The sequence below is a fragment of the Polypterus senegalus genome, chromosome 15, assembly GCF_016835505.1.
Source record: "Polypterus senegalus isolate Bchr_013 chromosome 15, ASM1683550v1, whole genome shotgun sequence".
In the NCBI taxonomy this organism is placed as follows: domain Eukaryota; kingdom Metazoa; phylum Chordata; class Cladistia; order Polypteriformes; family Polypteridae; genus Polypterus; species Polypterus senegalus.
Window position 1 is genome coordinate 32,367,287 of NC_053168.1, and position 24,129 is coordinate 32,391,415.

The 24,129-nt window shown below is 37.8% G+C and overlaps 1 long non-coding RNA gene across 1 annotated transcript; it reads right to left on the reverse strand.

Annotated features, from left to right (window-relative positions):
* Positions 1 to 832: 832 nt before the first annotated feature.
* Positions 833 to 23,840, reverse strand: LOC120515917. Its single transcript, XR_005630732.1, has 3 exons — positions 23,203 to 23,840; positions 2,239 to 2,464; positions 833 to 946 (listed from the first exon to the last, which is right to left on the reverse strand). It is a non-coding gene; the product is annotated as an uncharacterized LOC120515917 (long non-coding RNA).
* Between the last annotated feature and the right edge of the window lie 289 nt (positions 23,841 to 24,129).

Here is a 24,129-nt window from a genome sequence, read left to right on the forward strand (position 1 = left end):
AAGTAGTGATTCACACACATAGGCACATAGAAGATCAAATACAAAACAAAGCATTTAACGTGCTACTTTAATTACGATGTGATTTGAGAAACTGGTTAATTAAACGATTTTAAGATTAAGTTTATGATGTTCTACTTTAATGACAAAATAAACTACGTGATTAAAGTGGAAATGTCGAGATTGAAGTTGACATTTCGTGCTTTTTCCCCACTGTGTGCCTTTTTTTCTCTGTACCCTAATAAGCTTTCATATGACACTCAGACAGTGGGCTACAACTCGTCTTTTCATGGCGACTTTGATATGTGACTTCTTTTTTATTTCCGGCACTGTGTGATTTTGTGAACTTGAGCTTTCAAGTTTCTCCAACACGCTATGTCACTCGATCAACTTCCTTTTGTTGATTATACCACGGTTTATTTGAACAAATAGTATGTTTTTCCTTTGCCTCCACATGGTATTCGCTAAAATTCTTATATTTTCCCCCGTGCTTTTCCCATTGTCTTTTCACAGAAGGCTGAGTTTAAGGGCAATTTATATTGATTTGCATATTCAAAGAGGCGTAATTCTGGGAGGAGTTGGGGCGTTACATAAAGCGCGTGCACGAGCGTTACTTTCCACGCTGATCGGGATTTATGTAGCGGAAGAACGTGGAAGTTGGAGTACGCAAAGATTCCTGCATCTGGATTTTTCTGTGCGTAAGCACATTTCGGCTTTTGTGCTTACGCCATGTTATAGTGCGAGTTCTACGCACGGCGTTATACATGAGGCCCCTGGAGAGACCTCAGCCAAATGGCCGCCTACCCACTCCTAGAGTGCAGTCAGTGCTCGGCCGTCCAGTCTAATGAGAGAGTCTTTCCATATGATGAATCCAGTGCTTCTTTATCTAGGGTGACACTTTCATGGGCAGGGGAACAGCTTGGCAGTACAGCAGTGCCACATCAGGATACTGAAAAGAGAATCAGCATTGAGGATGCAAATTAGTAACAATTTATAAATATTGTATCACTTCTATTTCTGAACTAATGACTAGCATCAGAGATGCAGTATGAACAGCAAATCAGCAGCTCTAGTCAGGGTTTGCTCAACTAAACTAGCGAGTCTTCAGCCCGAATTTAAAAGCTGAGACTGAAGCATCTCTTATAGTAGCAGGCAGATCATTCCACAGCTTTGAGGCCCTGTAACTAAAAAGCTCAACGTCCCACTGTGATTTTATGAATCCTTGGAATCTTATGTAGGCTGACATCTTGAGATTTCAGTTTGTGCTCAGGTTTGTGTGTAAAGATAAGCTCAGATTAGTAAGCAGGGTCTTGACATTTAAGGCTTTATATGTTAAAAGGATTTTGAAATCAGCCCTAAACTAAACTGGAAGCCAGTGTAAAGACTTGAGAATGGGAGTTATGTGTTCTGCGAGACACCATATTTAACTTATGAGTATAATGATGGAGTACTGTCCGGACATTTCTGTATGTACTGGAATCAGTTTGATAAATTAGTTTAAACCAGGCAAGCCTGTGAGCTCCCTGTGTGATAAAACAACAAAATTGCTGTGGAATTTCCTTTATCAATGTCATTTATAACATGGGTTAATGCTGTTTCCATGCTGTTACCGGAGCAGAAGCCAGACTGGAATTTCTCAAATAAATAGTGCTGTGTAAGGTGAGACTGAAACTGAGTGGCGACTATTTTTTCAAGTATTATAGAGAGAATGGGTAAATTTGAAATTATTAAGCATATGTGTGTCTAGCTCTGGCTTGTTAAGTAACAGTCTGATAACTGACATTCTTAGTGCATTAAGAATAGTGGAACACACTATTGACAATACTAAGAATGGCTGCTGCTGGAATATCCATTGAGCTTTTTCCTAGTTTTGGGTGCACTGGGTCTAAGTAATAATTAGCAGGTATGATTTTAGAAATTAAAATGATGTCTTCCTCTTCTGTTACCAAATTTAAATTACTTGAATATGCAAGACAAGACACGGTTTGCTAATCTAATTTAAGTTTGTGAGGTGACACTTGCATCTGGGATCTTGTACTGTCAATTTTCTCATTAGATAAGTTCTTAAAATCTGTACTGCTAATGATAGTTGGTATTTTGCATCTTAATTCAGAATTCCCATTTGTTAGATTAGCTAATGTTCTAAACAGTTTACTGGGATTATTATTATTGTTCTCTACTAATGTAGAATAGTAATCCTAGCTTTTTTATACTGTAAAAGAGGAGTCACAATGAACTCACAGAGCTGGGCCACCTCCTAGGTGATCTCGTATAATTGAAAAAGTTGAAAATAATAAAGCATGCAACAAGCTGTGGTGTAGGTCATTTTCAGGTGGGAGCTCAGAAGTGAACTGGAATGAGAAGGCCTTTTCCAGATATATATGTTCAGTTAGCAGAAAAGGGCGGGTCCAGGAGAGCGGAAAGTGAAAAATGATATCAGAGGTGGAGTGGCTGTCAATCTTCCGTTCTGCAGATGGAGAAAGAGAAAAGGCATTAGTCCACAGTGCCAGCCCCTGACTTGGTGGGTGATTACCATCACCAGAACCCTTATGCTGTGTGACAATACTTTTTAACATTTTAACATTTTCATTCACTTTAAGACCTGCAGCTTTGTTGCTCTCCTTCTACAGTCCAGTTTTTCACATTCTAATTTAAGAACCTTAGTATTCTCATTAAACCAGAGTGGGTATCTATGTGCTTTAATCACTTTTGTTTTAATGAAAGCTACCGTATCCAAAGTCTCTTTCAAAGTCCAAACAACTATAGGCCATTAAGCTTAACATGCATCACAGGAAAATTAATGGAAGGAATTTTTAAGGATAAGATTGAGCAACACATGGCAAGGACAGGAGTTATTCTGAACAGTCAGCAAGGGATCAGAAGAGGGAGGTCGTGTTTTACTAACTTGCTGGAATTCTATGAGGAGGCAACAAAAGGATATGATCAAAGTGGAGCATATGATATTATTTATCTGGACTTTCAGAAAGCATTTGATAAGGTGCCACATGAGAGGTTGGGCATCAAGTTAAAAGAAGTGGGAGTTCAGAGTGATGTTTTTAGATGGGTGCAGAATTGGCTCAGACACAGGAAGCAGAAGGTGATGGTGTGAGGAACCTCATCAGAACTGGCCGATGTTAAGAGTGGTGTTCCACAGGGGTCAGTGCTAGGGCCGCATGCTATTTTAAATATATATAAATGATTTAGATAGAAATAGAAGTAACAAGCTGGTTAAGTTTGCAGATGATACCAAGATAGGTGGATTAGCAGATCATTTGGAATCCGTTATATCATTACAGAAGGACTTGGATAGCATACAGGCTTAAGCAGATTTGTGACAGATGAAATTTAATGTCAGTAAAAGTAAAGTATTACACATAGGAAGTAAAAATGTTAGGTTTGAATACACAATGGATGGTCAGAAAATCGAGAGTACATCTTATGAGAAGGATTTAGGAGTCATAGTGGACTCTAAGCTATCGACTTCCCAACAGTGTTCAGAAGCCATTAAGAAGGCTAACAGAATGTTAGGTTATATAGCACGATCTGTGGCGTACAAGTCCAGGGAGGTTATGCTGAACCTTCATAATGCACTGGTGAGGCCTTATCTTGAGTACTGTGTACAGTTTTGGTCTCCAGGCTACAAAAAGGACATAACAGCACTAGACAACATCCAGAGCGACTAGGCTGATTCCAGGGCTACAGGGATTGAATTATGAGGAAAGATTAAAAGAGCTGAGCCTTTACAGTTTAAAACAAAAGAAGATTAAGAGGTGACATGATTGAAGTATTTAAAATTATGAAGGGAATTAGTCCAGTGGATCGAGACTGTTATTTTAAAATGAGTTCATCAAGAACACGGGGACACAGTTGGAAACTTGTTAAGGGGAAATTTTGCACAAACATTAGGAAGTTTTTTTTTACACAAAGAACGATAGACACTTGGAATAAGCTACCAAGTAGTGTGGTAGACAGTAAGACGTTAGGGACTTTCTAAACTCAACTTGATGTTAATAAGAAACAAGTGAATAGGACGGGCTGAATGGCCTGTTCTCGTCTAGAGTGTTCTAATGTTCAAAGTCACGTTATAATTTGATGTTAGCTGTCCAAATTGTTTTCTACAATAATGCTTGAGTTTCTCAAAATATCTACAAATTTGATGCAATTACAATCTAAATGTCGCGCTGTCCTTGTTTTAAACTGCAGGTATACCAGTAAGGGCACATCCAAATCAAACTGAATTAAGTGGTAATCATAAATGACTTAATTTAATAGCGTGCTATTCTCACTGGCTTTATTAAAAACCATGATGCACAAGGTTGTGCAGGATTCAGTGTAGTGGGAGGCTTTCAAATGGTAGTCATTATTGTGTTAGCAGATGGAAAAGAAATACTTAAAATAAATACTTACAGAATAAATGAGGAGGAAAGAATAAACCAATATTGTTTAAAAAAGCAGAACATCTACTGTGAGAGAATAATCTAGATGTAACGTAATATAATTTAGATGTAAAAGTAAGTAGCTTGGTTTACATTGTGTACGATATAAGAATGAGATGGCCAAGTAAATAAAGAATGTACCAGAAGAAAGGTTGATGAAATATTCAAAATGGACTGAAGGATGACTAAGAGATGACTAAGAAGTCAGCAGATGTCTTACACAATCAGAATGGACAGTTGTTATATGCACAGAAATTTCAAGGGTGGTAGCTCAACTCAAAGGTATAAGAAAAACCAGAAAAATAATAAGATTGACTTTTATTTTATATGTCATTTGGGTATAAGCTGATGAACCAACCAGGGAAAATGGGACACTGTTATGTAAATTTGTTTGCTTATAAAACAGACCTCTACCCTTTAATATTTTGACCATGCTGTAATAGACTGCTAGTGAGAATGCTCCCTCTTCATGAAGTGACATGAAAAAACATATAGAACGGTTCTTCTCCTGCCTGGTTTCTAATAGTAAAAGGTTCCAAATTTAAGATAAGATTCTATTAATATATCTAAATTTAATTTCTTCCACACTACACTCCAAGGAGATTACAGAGGTAGGACACGTCTTTAAGTCCTTAAGTCCAGCTTCGAGTGCTGCTCTGTCGTTTGTTTAGCGCAGTGACCAGAACTGCACACAGTACTCCAGCTGTGCTCTCACTTGTGTGTCATTTAGTCTCTTGATTTATATTCAACAGCTTTTATTATATAACTTCACGTTATTTTTACCTTTTTAATGGCTTCTTTGCATCGCTACATTTGACGACTTAGAGCAATTGTATATCCATCCATTATCCAACCCGCTATATCCTAATGACAGGGTCATGGGGGTCTGCTGCAGCCAACACAGGGTGCAAGGTAGGAAACAAACCCCGGGCAGGGTGCCAGCCCACCGCAGGGCAGCAGTTGTATATTCACAGGTTAAATTCTATACCTAAAGTTCCACTTGTTTCATGCCAATGTATGGTATATTTCTGTTTTGTTTTCTACTTTTTTCCTTGCTTGTCGCATTCTACCAGTTTGCAGCTAATAATTAGTTTCATGTTTATAATATTATTTCCTTCTACTTCTGTTATAAACAGGCAGTGATTTTTTTCATGCAGTTCCTAAAATGAACTGTGTTTTTTTTTTCAGGCTTGACTGGCAGAAGCAAATTAAGGCCTGCAGATGTGAATCCACAAATAACATTGTAAGAGTTGGCAGGATTGCATTTATGATTAAATAATTAACATGAATTATGCACACAAAAATATGAAAGGGTTTTAAAAAATCATGTTAAGTACTACATACTTACATATTTTATAATTTATTCTTATCTTAAGATGTGATGCATTCAAACCATGAATGTGATTGTTAGTATGGATTGCTTAAGAATTGACTTCTTTGGAATCTTAAAACATTAAGTGTGACACAACACCCGCTGCAGCTTTTCACTCGCCTGTCTCTTTGCCAAGTGTTGATTAGAAGTTTAAAATATTAATAGAAGATTAGATACAGAATATCCTTTAAAAAGCTTACAGGTTAGCAGTCTTTGCAGGTGAAAAATATTAACCCTTTATTTGTGGAATTGTTTGAGTGCATCAAACATGATCTACTAGATATTGCCCTGTATTCATTTATGAGTTTATTTGTTTATTTAACTTGTATGGTCCAACAGTAAGGAGACAAGGGTTTGTGTTCCGGGTCCTCCCTGTATGGATTTTGAACGTTCTCCCCTTATCTGCGTGGGTTTCCTACTGGGTGCTCCAGTTTCTTTTGACAGCCCAAAGACATGCAGGTTAGCTGACTTGGTGATACTTAATTGGCCTGGGTGTGTGTGTGATTGGGATGTGTGTGTGTGTGTTTCCTTGCAATGTTTTGGTGCCCTGTCCAGTGTTTGTTCCTGCCTTGTGTTCCTGCCTTGTGCCCTGTACTTGCTGGGAAGGCTCCAGCAGATCAGTTCAAGACTAAACAGGTTAGAAAATGACTGACTGATTGGTCCAACATTGTAGCCCCTAGCACCTGGATGTCAAAAACATTGATTTTAAGCTGCCTAAGCAGAGCATTGTACCTATTGTAAGGATATCAGAGAACTGACTAGTGTTGTCAGAGGGTGATCTTTGTGTAGAAGGATAAGGAAACACTGATTGTAAAGAATGTATCCCCTGGTGTTAATGAGAATTGGCTGTATAAGCATATCCTGTTATCGTGTGTCCTTAATCTTCTTTATAATGATTATTCTACAACAGTCCTAATTAGTTCTCTCATATATTTACATTAAGTAGAAACTGTGCAAACTGAAGCTGTGACCCTATGGGGGAAGTGGGTTAGGTTTCAGTGGGCCCCATTCACTAACACATTTTTGCTACCCATTATCATAAGCATAATTATCGTATATACTCTCATTTAAGTTCTCCCACGGATAAGTCGGGGCTTGATTTTACCGTATAATTTCTGGTATTCTATAATGTTGGCCATATAAGTCAAATGTGGAAAACTCACACTATTGGTCCAAGAGATTATGATATTCTAACACCCACCTGAGAGAGTAACCACGGAGCACACTGCCTTTTATTTCTATGTATTGTGCCTACATGACCACACGGTAATAGCCAAACTATTCCGAAGAAATATTTGTACTGTTTTGTGTTTTCTGTATCTCACACCCTCATAAACCTTTATCGTAAAAGTGCGTCTTATCTACGATGGAGTGTTTGATCAGAAGAAAATATGAAACTGGTTTTAAATGAAAAGTCATTGAAATAGCGAAAGAAATTGGCAACTGGACTGCTGCAACAAAATTCAATGTTTCTGAGAAACTGGTGCGAGATTGGAGGAAGTAAGAAGAAAAGGAAGTGCCATATTTTTGAACGGGCGTATAAGTCAGGGTCTGATTTTATGATCGATTTTTTGGGTTTCAAGACCTGACTTGTACGCGAGTTTATATGGTACATGTATTGAATATCAACTACGCTGACCACTTGGCAAAACACTTTCATTAGTGCAATTCTTTACTGCCATTATTGAAGTTTTATAAGGTTATCTAAACAAAAATGTCAAATACTGAAAACACAAAGGAATATTATCAGAATGTTGAGACTTGTTAGCAAAATAGAAGCATCGAGAACCACAGCTTCCCTTAGTAGAGCTTGTGTTGCTGCTGCGTGACAGACCCTCAGAATTTTTTGGTACTGTGCATTACCAACAATAGGCGTGAGTAGACAGCAGGTGTTGTGAAATGGGTTGCTCATTTATAGAGCTGGAAAAGCAAATCCTCAGGAATGGAACCTGCAGTGTGGCTGGATGCGGGAATGACAGAGCACAACAACAACAACAACATTTATTTATATAGCACATTTTCATACAAATAATGTAGCTGAAAGTGCTTAAACCAGGTGCACAAACCAGGTTATCTCTTTTATTGTCAGAGGACAAAACAAATTAAGAAAAATAAAAAGACGATGTTCAGTGTATGCCCCGTATGCCAGAATTCCAAGCAAATGAACTCCTAGAGTGCTTTAGCTGCTTTTAGCGGAGCTCCATCTGGCGGGATGCTCAAGTCAGTAATGATGGCTCATTCTAGGACACCGGGGGTTTCATGGAGGCTGGGCTGGAAGGGTTTTGGGTCAAATGCTGGCTTCTCAGCACTGTGCGCAAAGAAGGAGACGACTCTCCATTTAATTTGGAAGATCTGCTTCTTTGTTACTCTCTATCTATGCTCCAGTTTTTCACATTGTAATTTAGGAGCTCAAGTATTCTCAATAAACCAGAATGAGTTTCTGTGCACTTTTGTTCACTTTTATTTTAATGGGAGTTACTGTATCCAAAGCCTCAACTCTCTCCTTTTCTGTCTCTTGTACTTTTGATTTACAGTTTATTTTAATCTAAAATTAGTATTTTATACCCTTTCCACCATACTGTCTTCGTTGCTGCTTAACAGCTCTTATTGGGTTAGGGTAAGGGTTAGGGTTAGGGTCCAAGGGAATTCTGTTCATTTTTATTGTTTCTGTCCCTTGCAACCACATATTTCCTATCTTCTTCATCCCTTTTTCCACTTCTGTGGGGATTCAATGTGTTTGATCAACCTTCTCCAAACAGCTTGGTCCTGCACCTTCTCCCCATTCACACCCTTTTCCTTTAAATCTTTTTTTTTTTATTTTATCCATCCACCTGCACTTTGTTCTCCCTCACTTTCTCTTCCTGTCAAGCACAGGCTGATTTCAATTTGCCAATTAACTAAACCTGCACTTCTTTAATGATGTGGGAGAAAAACCCTGGAGAAAACTCTGGCAGCCAGAGGGAGAACATGCAAGCTTAACAAACAAGTCTTTACACTGCACTGCTATAATTAAAAAATGTTGAACGTAACTACTAGAGAATTGTAGGAGAATAAAAGCCAACAAAGCGATTGTTAAGATTTGGAAAAAAATGCCAACAATGAATGAATATTATAATAATCTTGTATTCCTGGTTTATAACAGGAAGGAAGGACTGTTTTAACTGACAAAGATGGAGCAGACATTCTTGAAATTAGAAGTAATGAAAAGTTTGATAATGTAATGATTAAGACAAGCAACATATTATTATAGGGATTTAAGAATACTGAAGAGGGATTTGAAGGTTAGCAAGTAGCTCATAATAATCTCTAAACGATGGAAGAATTAATTGAATGAATTTAAATAACTTAAAATACATCTTCCAGTAAAGATGGAAATTATAATGAATTTTTAAAACATATGAATAATAAAACATTAGGGATACTGATGTTTCTATTCAATAGAATCTGTTCATGTGGTAACTTTCAAAGCAATGGAATCACACAATTAAAATTCCAATTGGCAAAGAGGGAAAAGACTTGACGAAACCTTCATCTTACAGGGCGACTGTGTTAACTTCTAACATTACTGGAGCGCCGATTGTAATGCCATTTAGAAACAAAGAAGAGATTCACGTCGTATCACATTTTAACTTTAGAGGATGATATTAGGGAAGCTTTAGGCAATAATGAGATAGAAGTTCCAGCATTCGTGGATGTACTGTAGAAATGCACATGATATGATAAGGAAAGATGTTTTATTAATTAAACTTAAACATTTAGGAATAGGTGATTTCATATATAAAAAGATAGAAGATATCTTAATTGACCGAACATTCAAATATTCATGAACTGCACAAGAAGGTGTAATTAGTCCAATGCTATTTAATAAATGTTAATAAATGTTACATATCAGCACAGTAGATGGGAAGAAATGCTAAACTTGTATTCAGAAAACTTCAAGAGGCAGTAACTGGAAGTGATAAATGGGCAGAAAGTGGGATTTTAAATTATCTAATGATAAATCAACGTAATTGTTTAAAGTGAACTTCCAACATATGTTAATAATATTTCTGTGGAAATAAGAAATTAAATCTGTTAAATTTTTTAACAATGTACTGTATATTGCTCATAAATTAATGTGGAGAGTGCATAATAATTTTACTATTAATAAATGTAAAAAAAAATAACCTAATGAGAGGAATATCAAGGCACACTTAATGGAACAAATAATTTTGACAAATATACAAAGTTATGACAAGGCCATTTATCGATTGTGGGTCCCAGGCACTTCATGTTTAAGGGCGTTGGATCCAATCAAACTCCTTGACATTATTGTATTTCTCCTATTTCGCATTTCAGGAAGAAATTGCAAAAATATTTTAAATATATATTTTAGATGAGTATTCTAGATGAATTGTACTTGAAATTTAATATTGGGCCTTTTTGAAAGATATGCCACAAAGTACAGATGAAGGTATGGAGTTGAGTCACAAAGTTAAGAAACATGCTATACTGTAACACATTATGTGTCTGAGGATTATTGTGAGAAACTTGAGGTTAACCAGGAAATGTTTAACAAAGACAGAGCTGTAGTCAGGCAAGGGCAAGGTAAAAAAAAAAAAAAGAATCGAGCAACAAAATGAAGGCAGTACAGAATATTTAAAGTAACACCAGGACCTACTTAGAAAAGAAACCACCTACACTAAGAGAACTTTCAGCACATCACGTATCCACCAAGGGATAATGTATAATGTAAGTGACTGTCGCAAATTTATGGCATCACTGTGTAATGAAGGCCATCATGTGAAGTTTCTACTCTGCATTATGTAAACAAAGAAAAATGTGAATGAAGTAAACTTTGCAAAACTAAATCAAATTGAAGAATAAACCTCAGAAACTGAATTTACATGGTAAAAAACACAAAGACAGACAGACAGACAGATAGATAGATAGATAGATAGATGAAAGGCACAATATAATAGATAGATAGATAGATAGATAGTGTGGACACAGACAGGCGGACATGTTGTTTATCACCACCACACGTTTATTTTCACAACTATTAAGTTAATTGTCACTCAGACACAGTCCGTGCACAACACAAACCCCAACACACAGTCCTGGCCACACTAAATGCCTTTCTTCGGGCCACCTCCACACTCCTCTCGTGCCTCATCCTTCTTCCACCCGACTCCAGCCTTGAATGAAGGGAGATGGCCCCTTTTATCCATATCCCGGAGGAGCTCCAGGTGTTCCTGACACTCCCCCATTGGCCACGCCCCAGCGTGGAGGAAGTGCCGGTTGTTCTCCCGGCAGCTCACCGGGTGTCCTTTTAAATCTTCCCCCCAGCACTTCCGGGTGTGGCAGAAGTGCTGAGGTAACAGGTCCCCAAGGCATATGAAAAACTCATTTCAGCCATTTCTCCAGTTTTGATGTCACTACACTGGTTACCTGTGTCTTTCAGAATTGACTTTAAAGTTCTGCTTATTGTTTATAAAGCCTTAAATAATCTCGCTCCATCTTATATATCGGAATGTCTGACACCCTATATTCCAAATCGTAACTTATGCACCAAAAATCTGGAATAGTCTGCCAATAGGAATTTGCCAGGCTAATACAGTAGAACACTTTAAAAAACTGCTAAAAACACATTACTTTAACATGGCCTTCTTCTAACTTCACTTTAACTTAATCCTGATACTCTGTATGTTCAATTCATCATAATAACTATTCATGGTGGCTCTAAAATCGATACTGATCCCTACTCTCTCTTCTGTTTCTTTATCAGGTTTCTTTGTGGTGGCGGTCTGCGCCGCCACCACCTACTCAAAGCATCATGATGCTCCAACATTGATGGACTGAAAGCCAGAAGTCTACGTGACCATCATCATCAGGTCCTTCCGTGAGAACCCTAAATACAAAGAGGACTGTTTCTTTTATGTGAGGTAGAATGTCCAGAGGCGACTGGGCGGTCTCATGGTCTGGAATCCCTGCAGATTTTATTTTTTTCTCCAGTCGTCTGGAGTTTTTTTTTTGTTTTTTCTGTCCACCCTGGCCATCGGACCTTACTCTTATTCTTGACTTATTTTATTTTCTTACTGTGTCTTTTATATTTCTATTCTTCATTTTGTAAAGTACTTTGAGCTACATTTTTTTGTATGAAAATGTGCTATATAAATAAATGTTGCTGTTGTTTTATTTAGCGGGGGTGACATGCCAGCAGAGTCATGTTAGGTGTTTTCAGCATTTTTAACACGCTGAGCCCAACAGGTTCGCCATCACTGCCCTATGGCACCGCTCTGAAGAATTGCATGGGAACCTTCAGTTTAAGAATGGAGATGATGTGATTCTTTTTTTTTTCCTCAGAAAAATTCATTATCATTCCTGTATGAAACAATGCTGCATTTATTTTTACATAACAAAGTATTTCTGTGATATGTTAATGGGAGATATTATTTGTATACAGATATCAGCAAGCATACCACATAAGCTGCTCTTAACTTGCAATGACAGCATCACTCCTGCTCCCACAAGGACTTCACTTCCCATGAGCCTCTGTGGAAATCTGAACCACTGCAGAGACAACTCATACAGTGCAGTGTGTGGATGGAACAACTGGAGTATTGTGTGACTGAAGAATTAAGGCAAACATTAAAGGTAACACAGCGGTAAGACCAGCAATGATGTGTGGAGCTGAGACAGGAGCAGTAAAGGGAGTGCAGGAGAAGAAATTAAATGTGGCAGAATTGAGAATGTTAAGATGTTACAAAAAAAAGGACAAAATAAGAAAAAAGACAATCGGAGGTACAACAAATGTGAGAGAGATACATAAGAAAGTACAGAAAAGTAAGCTGAAGTGGTATGGACATGTGATGAGGAGAGACAATGAATATGTGGGTGACAGAGTGATGGGAATGGAAGAACAGGGGACGAGAAAGCGGGGAGGCCAAAATGGAGGTGGATGGAAGGAAAAAGGGCCTGACTGCTGAGGAGGTGCAGGACTAAGCTGTTTGGAGAAGGATGATCAGGCACATCGACCCCACATAGAAGTGGGAAAAGATAAAGAGGAAGAAAAAGAACAACAACAAAAATAAGTATCATCTCACAGTCAATGCAACTTTATAAGAAAGAGTTTTGTGATGTGAATTATTCAAGTGGTGCTACAGTCCTTTTTTAGAAAAGACATGGTGTCATAACCAAGTAGAACATGCACAGATTATTGTATTTCGGTCAAAAGTCTATAAAAATATGTTGTTTTTGTTGTTATTGGCAAAATGATTACCAATAACAGAAATATGATGTTAGTGGATGATGATGTATTAAGTTCTTCATTCCATTTTTAAATTATCATGAGAAGACATTTTGTCTTGCAGAAGGTCCTAAATCAACAACAAATAGTCTTGGCTTCACGCTGTAATATTTGGACTGTTGGAACTGCCACATTTTTAAAGTGATTTATGGGAATTATTTAAAAAAACTTTTACAGACAGAATGGAGGCAAGCAAAATGGTGGTGCAAAGCTGCTCTTGTCTAGACTGCAATGAGACATTTCTGTCTGAAGAGGATTTGTTTTCATTTTTGCCATAAGGTTCTTTTTCTTTTTTAGTTTTTTTCACACTGTTTCTGTTACCTTACAGTTCTTATATCGCTACAGGGAAATCAAAGGAAAGTTTTTTTTTCTTTTTTCCCCTTCTATTTTGTGAAGCAGGGGTGGGAAATTCACTTGTGGAACCAACATAACATGAAAAAACACATTCATCACCACTGGCGGTTTCTCAGAAGAAGCAATGCAAATTTCTACAGAAAAAGGCTAATTTTAGCAAAGCGCAGGGGGAGAAGATAATTACGTTTTTTCTTGCAGAATGATTCAAAGCATCACTACTCTACTCTTTTCATAAGTTTATTTGACCTTCTACCTTTCCCTGCTAGAGGCAACATGACAGAACAAGCCAAAGATTACAAAAAAAAAAATTAATTCAGCTGATCTGAAAAGACTGACATGTATGCCGATGTTCATTATCAAAAATCTTTACCTCTTTGCGAGACACTGGAAATGTAAATGTGCACAGAAAAAGAAAAACTGATTATCAGACATGATTTCCTACACCAAAGTGACTTCACTTAAAATGCTGATGGATTGTTTGAAGATTTCTCATTAGTTTTATCCAAACATGAAAAATACACTGAAAATGTGAAAAATGTAATAGAAGAATTGTGTGACTTGATTTGAAGGTCTGCTATCTATCTATCTATCTATCTATCTATCTATCTATCTATCTATCTATCTATCATTTATAGTGTCTTTCATCTATCTATCTATCTATCTATCTATCTATCTATCATTTATAGTGCCTTTCATCCATCTATCTATCTATCATTTATAGTGTCTTTCATCTATCTATCTATCTATCTATCATTTATAGTGTCTTTCATCTATCTATCTATCTATCTATCTATCTATCATTTATATATGTTATGTTCCTTGTTTTTGTATTTTAAACAAAATGTGGTTTATTTAACTAACAACACACAACTGAAAACACAAAGTAGATAGTACAAAGTAGAGTGGATTCAGAAAGTATTCAGACCCTTTTACTTTTTTGACAATTTCTTATGCTTCAGCTAAATCATTAAAATTCTTCTTTTAACGCTAAGAAACACTCAATACCTCCGAAAGACAAAACAAAAACAGGAGGTGAGAAATTTTTTCAAGTTAATTTAATTTAAATAAAAATGGAAATATCACGTTCACAGAAGGATTCCGACCATGTGCTGTATCTCTTGAATATTTGGCTCAAGTGCATCCCATTCTGTTTTTCATTCCTGAGATGTTTCTCCACCAGCCTTTCCCAGCCTGTGGGCCAGGGCAGTATTTTCAGGTCGGCCACGGCCAACCCTGAACAAAGCACCATCCCTGACAGCCCACCCAACACTATCACAGGTGGATCACAGCTGATCCTGAATGAGATCCCCAGCCCCTGCTCTGATGGTCGTACTCGATTCACCTTGGAGGAAAACCATTGTGGATCACTGGATCTCCTTGATGAAGAACACTTTGTGTTCTTTTGACCAGGAGTTGGGGTCGATGCATCAAGTTTGACAGCTGTTCCTTGTGATGATGGATTGCTTCTGTAAGAGACTTGTGTTTGTAACTGGCAGAACAGCAATAAAGTTTCTACTCCATGAAAAAAGGGGCTGTACTGTCCTGTGCAACTTTGTGACTCAAGATTGACAGTGTGCTGTGCATAGGAGTGTAATCTTCTGAATGTCTCTGGGACTTGGTCTTCCTAGGAACAGATCCAAGTTGTTGAAAATCTTTATAAGGGTATTGGCACTTAAATACGTAACAACTGGGACTTATCTCACTTTTGCTTGGTTTCTATCTCCAGATCTTAGTATTTGCTAATCCCCTCTGCTTCCTTTGTTAGAAGATTAGCATCTCCTGGGAAGGCAACATTAATGAGAACACAGGTCTTTTTGCCTGGTCGACTGCCTGCCATTGCCTGATCAGTATTGATAGCCATGTACCCCATGACAGTAACATCACTGATGTTCGTTCCACCTGGTGACATATGCTCGTACCAGAGATCAGGTACTTCAAGACCCAGCACAGACAGCTAACCTCTTGGTTATGCCTGTGCAGGTGTTCTGTAGGCGCTAACACTGGGCAGTCAGCCGCCATGTGACTTATGTGCTTGTTAAAGGCATGGCACAACCTGCACTTGCTATCGACATTCATCTAAGGAGGCCATTTTGACTGTCTGGTTTTGTGTGGCAAATTATCTATCTCTCCTTTGAGTCCTGAGCTTCGAAGCCATGTGCAAGATATATCTTTATCTACATACAGTTCTTCTAGCAGCTTAAATAATTGACCATGCAGTGGTGTCTCTTTCAGTCTTGCCTCCTTCTGCCTTTGCATGATATTTCTCAGGTGGGTATTCAAGGGCATACTTGTAGACCCTTGCAACTGGAATTGTTCTCGGACCTCCATTGTAATTGTGGAGATTAAGTACTTGGCTTTCTCGGCTTCATGGCTGCACACCATGGTTGTGAGCCGGTCTTTGTCCAGCTGGATGTAGTTGTTGAGCCTGATGATGGAAGAGTTGATTATTATTAATATTGTTATTAAGCTTTTTTCCTTGATATACCTTTTTCTCTTTGAATTTATTTAGGTTCACTTTCCTCACAAGTGCCCCCTACTAGTCACACCACCTTCTAGAATGTCTCAGCTCTCAGATTATTCTGTCACCTGTGTCATCAAATAATCAGGAAAATAACAATAAGTGAAATATGAAGATAAACTTTACAGGTCTGCTACAATTTCTTTGTAACAAAGGAGTAATTGTGAAGAAGATAAACACGCAGACATCTTGAACATGAGCTGCCAAGGCAGCAATTCTCATCTGACATGTGTTTATCTTGGAATCTCCAGACTGTCTGATAACAGGTCCATGGTTTGTTACAGGAGCAGGTCCTACAAGAAGGACTGAATGTCTGTGCATATAGTAAAGCAGGACAACCTGCACTTTGTGTTAAGCCCTGGAGATGGTAAGGTGCACCACCTGTGGAAGATTTTGCAGGAGTAGTTGCAAGGAACTATATAAGAAAGTTTATTTAGCTAATAGCTAAGCTGTTCCAGTGTCTCATCAAGATTCTTCTTAAAGGTTGTCAAGGTGTCTGCTCCAACTCCATGTCTCAGTAGTTTGTTCCAGAGTCCCACATCATATGCATAAAGAAGTGCTTCCTGACTTCAGCCCTATTGCTCCTTCTCTTAATCTCCACTGGTGTTCTCTAGGATGGGATTTCTTGTTAAGCTGAAAGAATTCTGCTGGATCTACTTGATCAATGCCTCTGACATTTCTGAAGACCTGGATGAGGTCCCTATGCAGGACACATCCTTCAGTCCTGGGATGCACTTGGTTGTTCTTCTCAGCACAGCTTCAAGTGCTGCAGTGTCTTTCTTGTACCATGTTGACCAGAACAGCACACACGGTACTCCAGATACGGTCTCACTGGTACATTTTATATTCTTGACTTAAATTCAACAGTATCTGCGTTCCTTTAATGTGGGAAGATTGACCTCCTTCTATTCATCTACTGATCTACGATGGCCAGTGCGATCTTCTATGCTGTGGTTTGCTGGGCTGGTAACATCACTTCAAGAGAGGCCCAGCTAATTAAAAGGGCAGGATCAGTCATAGGAAACACTCTGGACCCCCTGGAGGGAGTAGGTAGGTTGGAAGCATGCGCTGATAGCATGTTGCCACACCCATCACATGACAAACTACCTGAACTGGAACCCAATGGTAGTGGATGACACCTCAGCACCACAATGGAACAGTGGCTGGATTGCCAGTCCTGCCACCAACCCCCAAGTTTTCCTGTAAGTTGGAGGACCTGCTGGATGCAGACTGACGTCATACCCAGGATGAAGCCATTGCAGGTTTAGGGTCTTGCTCAAGGGCCTAATGGAGTAGTGTCACTTCTGCTGTTTACGGGATTCAGATTGGGCCCTAGCCACAGAGTCACCACTCCGCCCATGAAAGGAGTTGCAAAGGAGAGAATTAAAACAAAACTGGTAGCCATTACGAACAAAGCTGCACATCCTCTCTTTGAATCACAAACACTGAGGACTTTCAGCCAACAAATTATTCACCAGAAGTGTGTCAAGAAACACTACAGGGGCTCCTTCATACCAACGACTATATGCTTGCATAATGCCTCAATGGGACAGGGAGTGCCGAATTTGTTCTTTTTAAATTTTCTTCATTTTTAGTCATTCTAGTGTGTATGTATATATATATATATATATATATATATATATATATATATATATATATATATATATATATATTTATTTATTTATTTATCTATCTTTTATGTTTGTATTCATTTAAAGAATCCCCAGAGTACAAATAATAAATTTCTATCTTTAAAGGTCTTCACTATATAAAGATGCTGCAGCAGACACCGAAGGCATTTTGTGTTCATTTGTGAACAAGGGTCCTGGAGCAATGAGGCCTGCAGAGCCTTACCTGAGGTCCCACTCATCCCGTGACTCGTACTTTTGCTCATTGCTTTTAGTCTAAATCTGTACAATTACGTTTGTTTCTATTTGTAATGAGAAGTGAAGCAAAATGACACCTTTTATTGGCTAACTGAACGGATTACAATATGTAAGCAGCTCAGGACCCATCTTCAGACAAGTTGTAGTGTAGTATAGTTTCTCTTTGTAATAATTTACTATTTGTGATCCATTGTTTCTACATCAAGGGTAGTTTAATATATTGCCTCCTACACCCAAATTATGCAGGGTGGGTGGCCAATACATTAGAGAACTATCAGCAAATAAACTTTGTCATATGACCTTCCAATCCACAATTCAAGCATAGCAAGAACCTAAACCACAAAGCACAATTAAATTGAGTTACTCCGGCAAGAAGATGTATGGCTTTGAAATGTGCTTATGATCAGGTTCACAGAAGGACAGAGCTTGGAGTGTAAGTTTAAAAAAATGCATTATAAAGATTTGCCTAGTGAAAGAGCCCAAAAAGAAAAGGCTTTCCCACAATCCCTAGCAATGGTAGTGATATTAGGACCCATTTGTGGGCACCAGTGCCAGTGCAATAATGGCAATCAAAAGGGTTGAGGTTTATTATTCAATAAACTTAATAAATCAGACCAGGTCAGCCTATCACCAGCCACAAATCCTCCAGCGTGTCCAGCAGCCGCAGCCTCCATATTTGTATACTTCCTCTCACAGAATATGATGTGGTACATACAGTAAAGACTTGTGAAAAAGTAAGTGACCCCTTCCTGGTTTCGCCTATTAATGTACATTTTTGACAATGAATATTTTCTCTTATTATATAAGGTTCCTGCCTTGTGCCCTGTGTTGGCTGGGATTGGCTCCAGCAGACCCCCGTGACCCTGTTCGGATTCAGCGGGTTAGAGAATGGATGGATGGATTATATAAGGTGTGTCCAAGTAACCAAATAACAAATTTGAACTTATTTCATATATGCAAAGAATAAAGTTACTTATAATATTAAAATGTAACTGCCCCAATGTTAATTTAATCAAGTTAAGGCATATTTCAAGTCAGGTGATTAGATACAACTAGTTGTCATTACAGCCAGCCCTGCTCAGTACAAAACCTCACTTTATTTGACACTTGCGATTAGCACAAAGCAGCAGCAGAAATTACATAACCTCACAACTGAAGAGATCAGAAAAAAACTGCAAATATCCATCATTTCTGAGAACAAACTCATTTGAAAGGCTCCATGAGAGAGAGAACTTTAATCTCCAAATGGCAAACAGTAGTGAATATTCTGAGAAGTGGCCAGACCACCAAAATGACTTTAAGGGTGCAACATAAAATCATCTAGGAAGTCACAAACGATCCAAAAGTCATTCAGGTTTCTCTTGCTTCATTGACACTCAGCATTCATGGCTTCATAATCAGAACAAACGCTGGGCAAAAATGGGCTTCTTTGGAAAGAACCAAGGCAGACACCACTGCAAACCAAAAACAACGTTAATGTTCACCTCTTGTTCATCTGGAAGGACATGAATGACCCCAAATATTTTGGGAGAATATCCTAATTACAGATAGCACATGGACATGGGATCCATTGTGTCAGGTGTAAAGAAAACACGGAATTCCAGGGTAAGGACATCACGCCATCAAGCAAAAATAATGGCTGTGGTGGCAGAATAGTGTGGAATTATTGGGATATCTTAGGGCATGGCTAATTAGCCATGCTACAAGGAACCTTCAACGCTGCTCTGTATCTTCACATACTTAAGGGGAATGTCTAGTTATCTGTCAGTGAACTGAAGCTGAAGGATAATTGTGTCATGCAGTAAGAAAATACACCATCATATTACTCTGCACTATCTACATCTAGATGGAGCAGGTCATAAAATATTAGTGTACATAACTCCATTAAGATGGCTAATAGGATGTGAGGTCATATAGCACCCTGATGTGTAGAGTACAAGTCCAAGGAGGTTCAGCTCAAGCTTTATAACTCACTGGTGAGGCCTCATCTGGAGTACTGGGTGAAGTTTTGTTCTTCTGGTTACAAAAAGGACATAACAGCACTAGAAAAGATCCAGAGAAGAGCGACTAGGCTGATTCCAGGGTTACAGGGGTTGAATTATGAGGAAAGATTATAAGAGCTAAGGATATACAATTTACGCAAAAGAAGATTAAGAGGTGACATGATTGAAGTGTTTAAAATTACAAAGGGAATTAGTCCAGTGGATCGAGACTGTTATTTTAAAAATGAGTTTATCAAGAACACGGGGACACAATTGGACACTTGTTAAGGGTAAATTTCGCACAATGGTTAAGAAGATGATCTGCACACAGAGTAATAAATTATCAAGCAGTGCAGTGGAGAGCAGGCCTCAAAAGCCCTTCAGAAGTTGACTTGATGTTATTTTGGAGAAATTAGGTGAATAAGACTGGCGAGCTTTATTGGGCTGAGCTGCCTGTTTTCATCACATTCTTTTATAATACTCTGAAACCTGATTGCCGTCCATGTGAAGACTGAACATTCTCCCTACTTCAGGTTGCATTTCCCTCTCACATCCCCAAAGACATGCAGGCTGAGTTACCTGTGGGTATGTGTGGGTTAATGGATGCTGTGGTGGGCTCGTGTCCCGCCAAGGGCTGTTCCCCCAGATTGGGCTGCCAGGGTATGTCTCATCGTGGCCTTGAATTGCTTGTAAACGTATCCGAGAATGTCCTGCTATGGTATGTTATTAGGTTCAGGAATGGGGGGCTCATATCAGTTAACAAAGTTAGTGTATAATGATCGAGGTGCTACCATAGTTTTAGTATTTAGTGTGATGGCCTGCTCCTTTAGTTTGCTTGCCTTTTATTCTTCATGTGCATGTGTTACGTTTAAAGGTTTGCTCAAAGGGTAGTACATCATTTATGTAAATTTGTATAAACTTAAGGAATTAAAGAATGTGTAACAAAACCAGGAAATACCCTTGGACTGAGCATTATACAAACAAATGAATTCTTTTCCCCAGTAGTCCTTTGTCAACACACCGTTAATGGTTTACTTATTTTGAATGTGCAGAATGTTGCTTTCCACACAATTCTGAGCAGACACCTGAGGTGTGCTTATGACAACATGCTGTTCCAACATATCTAAAGTGCCTACTGAAAAAAAATTGTTTATACCATATTTTCTGTCAAAAGCTGGACAAAGGGAAGATCAGCTCTCTAAGCCACCATACCCTGGATGTTGCCTAGTTCTCCTGCTAGACTCAAGCATTTTTATTATTGCCATTTGTATAATCTGCCTTATCACAGGCAGACAGATAAATGAATAGAAAATAAACCATATGATAGATAGATAGATAGATAGATAGATAGATAGATAGATAGATAGATAGATAGATAGATAGAGAATTTGGCTTTTTACATGAGCTCTTTAAATAAATAAATACATAATAGATAGATAGATAATTAAATAATGATGTATTCTACTGTAAATACAGCTCAACAGATTTTTTTCCAACATATTAATGTATGGTTAAATGATCCACTGATGCACATATATGGTACTATATATATAATATTTCTTCATCCTTCTATAACAAGCTTATCATAGACAAACAGATAAATAAACTATTATGATAGATAGATTTTTTTATTTTTAAAATTACCTTAATTATGAACATAAAAATATTAACAATATACACAGTCAAATGACAAACAAGCCCAATCTTCAGGATAAAATAAAAAGGCATATATCAGACTACCACCACTATTCCCCCTTTACCCTCCTCATACTCCACACAATAATATGAACATGTTGTTGATGCTCCCCAATACTTTTCATTCCCAGCTGAGAACCAGTTCGCCCCCCTCCACAGCACACAATACCTGTTCTGCCCCCCACATGTCGCTGAACATTTCTAAATTGTTTGTTAGTTTGTGGTACATGAATTTGAGTTTCAGTCGACTTTTACTTAAAACTTTGAAGAGCAGAAGAGCTTTTATTTCTTCTCGTTTTGGCCTGTCCTAAGAGGAAATTCCCAATAACACATTTATTCCTGGTTTTTTGATTATATTTAAATTTAAGCAAATTTTTGAGAACTCAATTCCAAAACCACTAAGAAGAACTTCTAAAAACATGATCAACGGCCTCAGCCATTCACAGTGAATAAAGAGGTGAAAGATAGATAGATAGATAGATAGATAGATAGATAGATAGATAGATAGATATGTGAAAGGCACTATATAATTGATAGATAGATAGATAGATAGATAGATAGATAGATAGATAGATAGATAGATAGATAGATAGATAGGGTAGAAGGAAAAATTTTTATATTAGCATAGAGAATAGCAAATTAATATAAAGAGCCATAAAAAGTAATTAAAAGCTTCTAAAACATTAGATTAAGCATAAATTAGAATGTTAAGCAAATACGATAGGTCAAGCAAATAGATAACTAAAAATCAGTTATATTGCATTATTTTTTAAGCTTACAGCGAAATATCTAGTCTGGCTAAGAACAGAAATTGACACATCGAAACCAGCTTCGGACAAGATAAGAGTTTGAGAACACCTGTGATTCAAGGCTTAGGAAGCTAAGGAAGCGATAACAGAGAAAATGGCTCTGGAAGCGCGTATCGAGATCGGCTGGATTGGTTAATCAGCAGAAAGAAGCAACAGGCTTTTGCTGTAAGCAAGGTCACACTGACATAATGCATGAAGAGAAAATCTTAGTGAATTCAGGCATTAGCAAAAATATTAGAAGAATATATTAGAAATTACCTTTAGTATAGAAATTAAGACAAATCGAGCATGCCAAGCAATGATTAAATGAAAGTTCATACTATATTTCTTTTTAATTAAAGCTTAAGCTTCAGGTCACTATTATAAAAAAGTTTGGAAGGTTTAAGAAAGAAAATGATGAGAGGAAACCCATATATGGAATTGAAGCCTTGGCCAAGTTAGAGAAAAATGGGAACAGCATAGAAAAATAGAAATACCACGAGGGGGTGAGTCCTTGTTATTTTTTTGTGTTGTTTTATTGCAATAAAGCCTTAAAACTCTGTCTGTCTATCTCGAGTCCTAATAGCCTTTATTTTTAGGTAAAAAGCCTTCTGATGATGAATTTTTCGCCACGACAATAGATAGATAGATAGATAGATAGATAGATAGATAGATAGATAGATAGATAGATAGATAGATAGATAGATAGATAGATATTAAATCATCTGAGGGATCTGATTTTAATGGCACAAGATTTATTTACATAACTTTTTATTAACTTTTATGCACTCTTTTGCACATATTTGGAAGCACTTTAAAACTCTTAATATGCTAATAAGCTCAACTGCACTATTGGCAAGTAATTCTCACTTATCTTCTCACTTACCCTGGTTAGTCCTCAGGTCATGACTATTGAGACTCCAAATAAAGGGAGGTCACCATGGCTGTGGCTGGCCATCACATATACATTGCAGTGTTGGGGTGTTGAGCCATCGATTATATTTAATTCTGTCTTTTGCCAGGATCTTCATTTATTCCATGGTTTTACCCCTCTTTCTGATTTCATCTTTCATGTTTTCTTCCCCTTTGGTCTTTTTTCGATGCACTTCATTTCCAACACGTTTTTTGGTCTCCTTGTTTCATTTCTTTTTTCTTATTTCATGTCCATACTGTTGTAGCTGTTTCGTTTTTATAGTTTCCATGGTTGTCTGCATTTCCAGTTCTTCACAGATCCTTTTCTTTCTTGCCCGTCCCTTTTTGTTTTATCTACCACTGACCTTAGCTACTTCATTTCAACTGCTGTCATTTTAGATCTTTGCTAATTCAGATCTTGCAGCAAGTAATATTGTTGTTACGTATTTGGTTTTATATACAGTAGATGCATCTTTGTTTCTATACTTCATTCTTTCTTCCCTGTTATGGTGTTGTTTAATAATTGCCATTTGCTTCCTTGTTGTTGTCAAATTTCATATTTCCTTTCCCTTCAGGGGGAATTCTGCTAAACAGGCCGTCTCTAAGGTGTTCAGAAATCTGATGGCATCCTTTTCTTTTTCTTGCAAAAACATGTCACCCTTCCAATTTAATGTGAGCTCAAATATGTTCCAGTCTTTCAAGGCTAAAGGAGACTCTCATTTGGACTATATTCATATTTAATAAGTTATGGCCATCAGTGCCTACAAGTATTTCTTCTACCCATTCTTTCCAAGCAGCACAATGGACTCCCTGCACCCCATAGTCTGTCCCTTTTTCTGTTTACACCCATGGCACGTCCATGGTGTTTACTTGTCTGACGGGTCAGTGTCCTGTTAAGTCC